This window comes from Oncorhynchus tshawytscha, linkage group LG34 (genome assembly GCF_018296145.1).
Source record: "Oncorhynchus tshawytscha isolate Ot180627B linkage group LG34, Otsh_v2.0, whole genome shotgun sequence".
NCBI classification, from domain to species: domain Eukaryota; kingdom Metazoa; phylum Chordata; class Actinopteri; order Salmoniformes; family Salmonidae; genus Oncorhynchus; species Oncorhynchus tshawytscha.
The window spans coordinates 9,680,132-9,691,028 of record NC_056462.1 but is presented as its reverse complement, the minus strand read 5'-3'; the positions used below and the strand labels follow the sequence as shown (position 1 = coordinate 9,691,028).

At 39.2% G+C, this 10,897-nt stretch overlaps 1 protein-coding gene across 1 annotated transcript in view; it reads left to right on the top strand.

Annotated features, from left to right (window-relative positions):
• Nucleotides 1-10,897, top strand: part of LOC121841796 — a 314,557-nt gene that overhangs the window by 218,071 nt on the left and 85,589 nt on the right. The gene's annotated exons all lie outside the window — the stretch shown is intronic.

The window sequence follows — 10,897 nt, the reverse complement described above, 5'->3', positions numbered from 1 at the left end:
TTTTACACTCTATTCTTTCTAACACACTGTTCTTTCTAAATATAACAATAACGAGGCTATATAGACGGGGTAAATAAACAAGAGTTTTAAAAAGTAACAAGATAATAAGGCTATATACAGGAGGTACCGGTTAGTCCAGGAGTATGGGTTAGTCAAGGTAATTGAGGTAATATGCACATGTAGGTAGGGGTAAAGAGACTATGCATAGATAATACACAGTGAGTAGCAGCAGTGTAAAGAAGGGGGTCAATGCAAATAGTCCAGGTAGCCATTTGATTAAGTGTTCAGCTTGCGAGTAGAAGCTGTTAGGGAGCCTTTTGGACCTAGACATGGCGCTGACAATTTTTAGGGCCTTCCTCTGACACCGCCCGGTATAGAGATCCTGGATTGCAGGAAGCTTGGCCCTAGTGAAATATTCCTAAACATGCTTCCTGTTTGCAACAATACTGCAAAAATGTGACAAAGCAATTCACTTTTTGTCCTCTATACAATGTCTTGTTTGGGGCAAATCCAATACAACCCATTACTAAGTACCACTCTCCATATTTTCAAGCATAGTGCTGGCTGCATCATGTTATGGGTATGCTTTTAATTGTTATGAATTGGGGGGGTTTCAGGATAAAACAATTAATGGAATGGAGCTAAGCACAGGCAAAATCCTAAGCGGCGATACAGCCTGACAGAATGCTCTCGATGGTGCATCTGTAGAAGTTCAAAAGGCTCTAAGGGGCCAAGTCAAATTTCTTTAGCCTCCTGAGGTTGAGGAGGCACTACTTCTTCACCATGCTGTCAGTGTGGCGGGACCATTTCAGCTCCTCAGTGATGTGCACGCCGAGGATCTTGAGCCTCTCCATTGCGGCCCCTTCTATCTGGAAGAAGTGAGAAGAGTGGAAGGAGTAAGTGGTAGAAATGGTAATTGAGCCTGCACCAGTGAATGTTTCTTGGCAATCAAGGGATCCTGATAAACAGTGCCTTGACTTTTTCCACATTTTACATTACTGCCTTATTCTAAAAATGATTTTTTTTTTTTTTTTCCTCAGCAATCTACACATCAGCAATACCCCATCATGACAAAGCAAAAACTGTTTTACTTTTATTTTAGAAAACATATAAATAAAAAAATTACAGAATTACCTTCTTTACATACAGTGGGGCAAAAAAGTATTGTCAGCCACCAATTGAGCAAGTTCTCCCTCTTAAAAAGATGAGAGGCCTGTAATTTTCATCATAGGTACACTTCAACTATGACAGACAAAATGAGAGAAAAGAATCCAGAAAATCACATTGTAGGATTTTTAAAAGAGGCTACCTATCCATACAACCTATAAAAAGAGAGTCCATACATTTTCTCAGTTAGGACACAGAGGACCATAGGACTGCTGACAGACCAATCTCAAGAGACTCTGTGAATCCTTTATCACCCATGGAGCATTTTGAAGGCGAGTTGAAATTACAATAATAATGAATGCTTTTGATATCTAACGATGCAGGTTTATAAAGATATATTGTATATTATAAAATTACTGTTTTTAAAATGGTATTTTTTAACCATATATACAGTGGGGCAAAAAAGTATTTAGTCAGCCACCAATTGTGCAAGTTCTCCCACTTAAAAAGATGAGGCCTGTAATTTTCATCATAGGTACACTTCAACTATGACAGACAAAATGAGAGAAAAGAATCCAGAAAATCACATTGTAGGATTTTTAATGAATTTATTTGCAAATTATGGTGGAAAATATGTATTTGGTCACCTACAAACAAGCAAGATTTCTGGCTCTCACAGACCTGTAACAACTTCTTTAAGAGGCTCCTCTTTCCTCCACTCGTTACCTGTATTAATGGCACCTGTTTGAACTCGTTATCAGTATAAAAGACATCTGTCCACAACCTCAAACAGTCATATTCCAAACTCCACTATGGCCAAGACCAAAGAGCTGTCAAAGGACACCAGAAACAAAATTGTAGACCTGCACCAGGCTGGGAAGACTGAATCTGCAATAGGTAAGCAGCGTCCCATATCATGACGGACCCTCCACCTCCAAATCGATCCCGCTCCAGAGTACAAGCCTCGGTGTAACGCTCATTCCTTCAACGATAAATGTGAATCCGACCATCACCCCTGGTGAGACAAAACCACAACTCATCAGTGAAGAGCACTTTTTGCCAGTCCTGTCTGGTCCAGCGACGGTGGGTTTGTGCCCATAGGTGACATTGTTGCCGGTAATGTCTGGTGAGGACCTGGTTTACAACAGGCCTACAAGTCCTCAGTCCAGCCTCTCTCAGCCTATTGCGTACAGTCTGAGCACTAATGTGCGTTCCTGGTGTAACTCTGGCAGTTGTTGTTGCCATCCTGTACCTGTCCCGCAGGTGTGATGTTCGGATGTACCGATCCTGTGCAGGTGGTGTTACACGTAGTGTGCCACTGCGAGAATGATCAGCTGTCCGTCCTGTCTCCCTGTAGCGCTGTCTTAGGCGTCTCACAGTACGGACATTTCAATTTATTGCCCTGGCCACATCTGCCATCCCCATGCCTCCTTGCAGCATGCCCAAGGCATGTTCATGCAGACGAGCAGGGACCCTGGGCATCTTTCTTCTGGTGTTTTTCTGAGTCAGTAGAAAGGCCTCTTTAGTGTCCTAAGTTTTCATAACTGTGACCTTAATTGCCAACCGTCTGTAAACTGTTAGTGTCTTAACGACCATTCCACAGGTGCATGTTCATTAATTGTTTATGGTTCATTGAACAAGCATGGTAAACAGTGTTTAAACCATTTACATTGAAGATATGTGAAGTTATTTGGATTTTAACAAATTATCTTTGAAAGACAGGGTTCTGAAAAAGGGACATTTATTTTTCTGTTGGGTTTACTTGTGTAAATGTGGTATTTCAGTTTCACATTTTGTTATGAGAATTTCGTTATCAATGTTCATAAACTTCAATTAATCTATTCAGTCTGCAACCCAGAGTTTGTAAGGTTCTGGTTTAAATGAAACAGAGTGCCCACAGATACATTGTTTAATCTGCAACATGTTTCATAATTTTCTGCAAGCCTAACAGTTTCTCCCCTCCACGGGTGGAGACAGAATGTCCTGTAAGGAACACAGTAGTACAACTTGTCTGTTGATAGCTCCTCTTACCATTTGTTTCTCACTTGCACCCTGCTTACATACTAAAAGGAACAAAAACCCCTTGTTCTAATTCTGACTAAAACTACACACATCATCAGATTATAGTTTTATGATTCTAATAAATTTCACACAATTATATGGTTTCAGGGTGGAATATTTTTAGTCATTATCTTAACATTACCTTATAATAGAAATTCATATGATGTATATGTTTATCACATTTATTTGCAAAAATGTCTAAACCTGTTTTTGCTTTGTCATTATGGGGTATTGTGTGTAGATTGGTTTAAGGGGGCGATTTAATCAATTTTAGAATTAGGCTGTAAGAGGTAACAAAATGTGGAAAGAGTCAAGGGGTCTGAAAACCTTCTGAATGCACTATATTACATGTGAAACGGGTGAACTTTGTAGCATTTTTTGCAATGGTCATAAACTGCACAGCACTAATGAAGAAATCAGAGTGCAGCAGAATGCTTTTTTGGGACTCAAGTGAGTTGACAACCGAAGCATTGTAAGAAATCCTGTCAAAGGGATGTGAACCATATGGAGGGGTGCTAGCAAATGCAGCCGTGGCAGAGATCTGTAAACTCGTAGACGACTATGCTGTGTTTTGTTTGGAACTAACTCAAAGCCAGAAAGAACGGGATTACAGAGGAAACTACAGCTACTGGAACTGAAGACCGCACGAGAGCGCGCAGATCGACCCATACGGCGCGGTATGGGGGAAAGTTAGGACAATTCTAAGGGCCTGTGACTGACAGGATCCCTAAAAAATTATTAGAACATTAGGTTAATAATTTAATATTGAAAAAAAGGACCTATCATCATTACTATAATATTTGTTTTACAATGCACTAATAAAACTACGTTTTTTTCTTTTCTTGTTTTTGTTAAAAAGTAAACATCCAGATAGCCTCTGTATGGAAAAAAAAAAAAAAAGATTAATCCTTTTCAATGATAAGAATTCAAACACTAATTATTTTTCCACAATGATCATTATATGAAACAAAAAAGAGCCTATAGGCTGTATTGGATGCTGGATAGTTTGAAGCATTGAATGACTTAGTCTGTACAAGTGACAGCCAATGTTAAAATAATACCTTCAGGGCTTCTGATCATTTGCACACACCGTACATAGCTTTTTCTATTTTATTCTATTTTTCTTTTGTGTTATTAACTGTACGTTTGATTATGTGTAACTCTGTGTTGTTGGTTTTGTCGCACTGCTTTGCTTTATCTTGGCCAGGTCGCATTTGTTAGTGAGAACTTGTTCTCAACTGACCTCCCTGGTTAAATAAAGGTGAAATAAATATATAAAAATGGTCGAGGTATGTCTCCATGGCTTTGAAGCAGACTGTGGTGGTGATACGCAACTGCAGGTCATTTGGGTCCATATTCTGCAGGATTCAGTGCAGTTAAATTTTTTCCATGGTGCATGCAGTTCATTTAAGTCAACAAAATGGAAGTAACTGAAATGTCGGTTGATGTTATTACAAATGGTAGTATATTATAGGATATATTATCATGTGTGTTATGTACACTCTACAGAGCCAGGATCCTCTTCAAGTGATACAGTTTTGTCAGGGAGGAGTGCGGAAGTGAAGGAAGAGGTGAAAGACTGTGCCGGCAGTACCAATGCAGATGATGAGGATGGAGCAAATGAGAGAAGGTGCACAGAAAGAGACAGACAAAGTGAGAATGTTGAAAAACAAGCTGATCAGTGACTTTGCTGGTAAGAAAGCTCACCGTTCTCTAAAGAATAAATAAAACATGGCTCCTAGACCAATGGGTATTGTGTCCTTCGTGTCATGAACACAATGATAAATCCATCGAAGCCATTCTTTGTGATGCACCTGATTGTTTTAATGGTGTGACGGACATGTGGAGTACATTTTCCAACCGGACGATTCAACAGTGAAGATTTTCACAAACAGCTGCCTCAGCACCCTTTTTCAACCAAAAACAGGGAGTTTTCTCCTAAAGTTGCAGATGAGAGAATGGCTTAAGATGAGACTTGCTCTATGTCAGTTCAAACAGGCCCTGAATGGAAATTCCCTTCCTCTGTACGCATTGGAAGAGGAAGTCTGCGGGCAAGATGATTTGAAAGCCATAAGAATCTCTTCAGTGGCATATAGTCCAGACTCCAAAGTGACAATTGTTGGTTGTGCCAAATTCAATAGTTCAAATGCAATCAAATCAGTTAGTTCGTTATGTATTTTCAAAAGCCTGCACAGAGGTCAACTATTTTGTGTTTGTCTTTAGCTTTAGGTGGGGAGATTATTATAAAGTCCTTGAAATGATGAAACAAGTGGAAAATATTTTCCAACATCGTGAACATTTACATTGTTGAGCCCTTCTGTCTTCAAGACATAACTTGGGGCTAAAGGCAAGAAGGTTCATCTATCATGGAAAAGAAAACATACAAAATCTGGACGGTAGTATTGTTCAATAATAACGTGTAATATGTATGCATTTCGGTACTAAATGAATGAAATATCAGGCTCTCTCTGTCTCTGTCCCTCAAAGGTTGTGTGCGTGTGTGTGAGCGCGTGTGCATGTTTGTGTGTGTGGAAGGTCTTTGAAACCACTGTCTGAAAACAGTGGGGGTCCTGTGGCGTCTGAGGAGCTCATGACCTGTCACCCCCTTGGGGTGTGAACATTTTTTTATTTTTTTATTTTACCTTTATTTAACCAGGTAGGCAAGTTGAGAACAAGTTCTCATTTACAATTGCGACCTGGCCAAGATAAAGCAAAGCAGTTCGACAGATACAACGACACAGAGTTACACATGGAGTAAAACAAACATACAGTCAATAATACAGTATAAACAAGTCTATATACAATGTGAGCAAATGAGGTGAGAAGGGAGGTAAAGGCAAAAAAGGCCATGGTGGCAAAGTAAATACAATATGGCAAGTAAAACATTGGAATGGTAGTTTTGCAATGGAAGAATGTGCAAAGTAGAAATAAAAATAATGGGGTGCAAAGGAGAAAAATAAATAAATAAATTAAATACAGTTGGGAAAGAGGTAGTTGTTTGGGCTAAATTATAGGTGGGCTATGTACAGGTGCAGTAATCTGTGAGCTGCTCTGACAGTTGGTGCTTAAAGCTAGTGAGGGAGATAAGTGTTTCCAGTTTCAGAGATTTTTGTAGTTCGTTCCAGTCATTGGCAGCAGAGAACTGGAAGGAGAGGCGGCCAAAGAAAGAATTGGTTTTGGAGGTGACTAGAGAGATATACCTGCTGGAGCGTGTGCTACAGGTGGGAGATGCTATGGTGACCAGCGAGCTGAGATAAGGGGGGACTTTACCTAGCAGGGTCTTGTAGATGACATGGAGCCAGTGGGTTTGGCGACGAGTATGAAGCTAGGGCCAGCCAACGAGAGCGTACAGGTCGCAATGGTGGGTAGTATATGGGGCTTTGGTGACAAAACGGATTGCACTGTGATAGACTGCATCCAATTTGTTGAGTAGGGTATTGGAGGCTATTTTGTAAATGACATCGCCAAAGTCGAGGATTGGTAGGATGGTCAGTTTTACAAGGGTATGTTTGGCAGCATGAGTGAAGGATGCTTTGTTGCGAAATAGGAAGCCAATTCTAGATTTAACTTTGGATTGGAGATGTTTGATATGGGTCTGGAAGGAGAGTTTACAGTCTAACCAGACACCTAAGTATTTGTAGTTGTCCACGTATTCTAAGTCAGAGCCGTCCAGAGTAGTGATGTTGGACAGGCGGGTAGGTGCAGGTAGCGATCGGTTGAAGAGCATGCATTTAGTTTTACTTGTATTTATTAAGAGCAATTGGAGGCCACGGAAGGAGAGTTGTATGGCATTGAAGCTTGCCTGGAGGGTTGTTAACACAGTGTCCAAAGAAGGGCCGGAATTATACAGAATGGTGTCGTCTGCGTAGAGTGTGGGTGTGGCAGGGCGTTAGGTTACAAGCAGAGAAACTTGCTGAGAACATTATTTTCTAAGAAAGGAATTAAAGAAAAATTCTAACTGTAAACATTTAATAGATATTAAAGTGTAGTATTGGGAAATAATATGTATGATTTATATAAATGTTTCGTAAAAAAAAAAAAAACATTCCCTGTATATTTTTAATATTGCATTGTGCACTTTTTAATAATTGTAACATGTTTAAAGGTCTGTACAGCAGGCATTGATGGAAAATAAAAGGGTTTTAAAATGTAATTTAACTTCAATGAATGACAGCTCTTCCTCGGGCCATATGTCTCTGTCTTTCTTACAACAAAACAATTATACATGTAAACATTTAAGGGGTATTAAAATGTAGTAGTGTGTGATAATAATATATATGTTTTATATTTTTAGTAAAAAAAACAGAGCTATAATTTAATATTGCATGGTACACTTTTTAATAATAGTAATGTTTAAAGGTCGGTACAGTAGGCATTTCGGGATTAACATTTTGGAAGAAAATATTATATTTAAAAATAAAATTGTATCTTACCTTTAATGAAGGAAAGCTTTATGTCTCTCTTCCTCTCTCGCCGATCTGTTTCTCTCTACACACGAGCCAAGGGTTCCTGGAGAGGGGGGGGGGGGTTGTGTGTGTGTGTGGAAGGTCTTTGAAACAACTATCTGAAAACAGTGGGGTCCTGTGGCTTCCGAGGATCTCATGACCTCTGAACCTCCAAAAGACTTCTCGGCATATCCAAATGTTGGGTCAGCAAAAAGTAATGTCAGAAAACTGTTTTTATGTGTTCTCAGAATGTGTCCTGGTGTGGTTGTCAAGGTCAATCACGCCATTCTCTTCAACAAAGAGGCTACCTTTCCATACAACCTATAAAAAGAGAGTCCATACATTTTCTCAGTTAGGACACAGAGGACCATAGGACTGCTGGAGTTGAAATTACAATAATAATGAATGCTTTTGATATCTAACGATGCAGGTTTATAAAGATATATTGTATATTATTTTTTATTTACCTTTATTTAACTAGGCAAGTCAGTTAAGAACAAATTCTTATTTTCAATGACGGCCTAGGAACAGTGGGTTAACTGCCTGATCAGGGGCAGAATGACAGATTTGTACCTTGTCAGCTCGGGGATCTGAACTTGCAACCTTTCGGTAACTAGTCCAACTCTCTAACCACTAGGCTACTCTGCTGTGGCTGACTAAATACTTTTTTGCCCCACTATACGATTGGATTGAAGAGCATGCTATTTATGGATACGGTATGACCTGTTTTTATTATAGTTATATATATTTTTAAAGAATATGTTAAAACAATTTCAAATATATATATATATATATATATATTTTTTTTTTCAGACTCCGACAATGCCTATAGGGATCTTGCCGAGTCTATACATCAAGAGGACATCGGGGTAGGAAACACAACATCAAGGACTCCTCAGAAAAACAGGCATCAAACAACCAAAGGTAATTTAACTTTAAAAAAAACAAGGCCTAACAGTGAGAAACAGAAACAGGGAGTTAGGATATATTGATGTGTTAATATATTTTAAAATGTACTGTTTCAAAAAAAGCCTTCTCTTTTATTGCTATATGTATTTGATTTTTAATACACTATTTTGTATGTATTTTTCTTTCAGACTCCTCCAAGGCCTATACAAACATAGATGACCCAATACAACAAGAGGAAGAGGACGATGATGACATACTGAGTAAAACATCTAAACAGGTTGATACATTCAATGCTGTTAATGTCAATGATGCTAAGGTCAATGATGGCGATGATGAAGGGTTGAGCTATGATGAAGATGATGTGATGTTGTATGATGCAGCTAATCAGCTTGATACAGTCCATTCTGAGGTAGAACCTATACTGATTGAAGATGGCATCAATGAGGAAGGACACTGATGATGATAAAGATCTTCAAGATAGGTTTCTCACAGCCATTTACAGGGCTCTAAAAGCCAGAGAGTTCCAGCTACACAAACGTATGGTTGCTTTACTAAGACGGCAGTACAGCCAAGACCTAGCCTTCTCGAAAAAAAACATGCCAAGCTTGATAAGCATCAATCTTATTAAAAAACTCCCAAACAAACAATAAAAGTCGTACGTAACATGGATACTTCTAGAATACCCCCAGAACGTACCTCCTTAAGTAACCAAATTAATGAGAGCACCCCTCCTTCAACACCACGCAACAACCCTCACCTCCTCTTTTAAATCATGCAAATGATAACACATTATCACAGGTCCCCCCAGAACTCAGCTCCTTAATTAACCAAATTAACTAGCTAACCCCTCTTTCAACAACACCCCCCACACATCAACACATGGCCCTTACAACCACTGCAGGCTATGAAGACAATGAGCAACCACACAATGATTTTGATGAATGGGAAAATTGTGTAATAAATCAGATGTGGGGGCAGTATTGATAGAAGTGTCTGTTTTTTGTACTGCATAAAATTAACAATACAGAGATTCGTCAGTTTTTTTTATTTCACATGTATAAATCAGAGCCATGATTATGCAATTTTTTATGTGATGAATTTGGATACTCTAGGATAACTTTTAGAACGGCTACAGATTTTGCCCGAACCTCATGATGTGTGGTGATAGTATGCAAAACACAGTATCTCTTGTTTTACCTAATGGAGAAGCAGATTTTGAACAATCTATAGCCCTGCTGGAACATCTTGTTCAATCTAATGTATCCATCATAGCTGATAGGACCTTAGAACTTGTTGTACAAATAGTCCGCCAACCCCTAGGCGGAGGTGGTCAAAGAAGGAAACTTGATAGTCTCATGCAATCAGAAATCATAAAAAATAAGCAGGCCTATCTCATAAACGTTAACACTCCTGGTAATCAGTTATGCTTTGTAATAGGCCTATCACATTTACTCAACCCTGGATGTACTGATCTAGAAGCTTTACAAAAGGCTAGTGACCTCCAAAAGGCTGTAGGTCTATGTATACATGAGCCTGTGGCTTCCTCTGACATAGTCAAATTTGCTTTAACATCAAGATTGTGGTTTTGTAGCATAGTAGAGCTAATTCAGCTCTCTTGAAATTCCAGAACCCTGTACTTTAATGTGCAGAACAACCATTTTTATGGTATTACTGACATCAGAGCTTTCTTAGGAGCACCATATGTGTGCCCATCATGTCATTCAGGCTACACCCGACAAGGGGGGGGGGCACTCTTGTCATTATAACTGTTCAGTGTGTCAGGATGAAAAATGGCCAATGCAGCCCTTACACCTAACACCATGTGAGGATTGTCATCGTACATGTTGTTCCTCCTACTGCTACGAAAAACACAACATTGAAACATGGCACCCCAAGGCATGTAAATCTGTAAGCAGTTGTGACATTAACAAGAAATGTCCAAAATGCCATTGCAATTAAAAAGGGGTTCCATCTACGTAATGCCCCACTTACTAAAAGATTCCGGGTAGTCTATGACAAGAGATTGCTTTTACCTGACGGGACCACCTTGCCCTTTGGTTACTGACTTTATGTTACAAGCCCTGTGTGTCTTAACCCTGAAGATATAATGGATGCTGTAGAAGGTTTTGATCCCAGGTTGCAACTACCATTTTTTTCAGCCTTAATCGCAGACCCATCCAACAGCGGTAAAACTTGTTTTGTAAAAAGCATTTGAGAATTCGGAACATATGTTATATCAGAAACCTGACAATATTGTGTGGTGTTATTCACGTTATCAACCTTTGTATGATGAGTTGTTGAAGAAAATAAAAATCAAGTTTGTTGAAGGAATACCCGCATCCCTGTCTGATGAGCTCTTACCTCCTCATAAAATC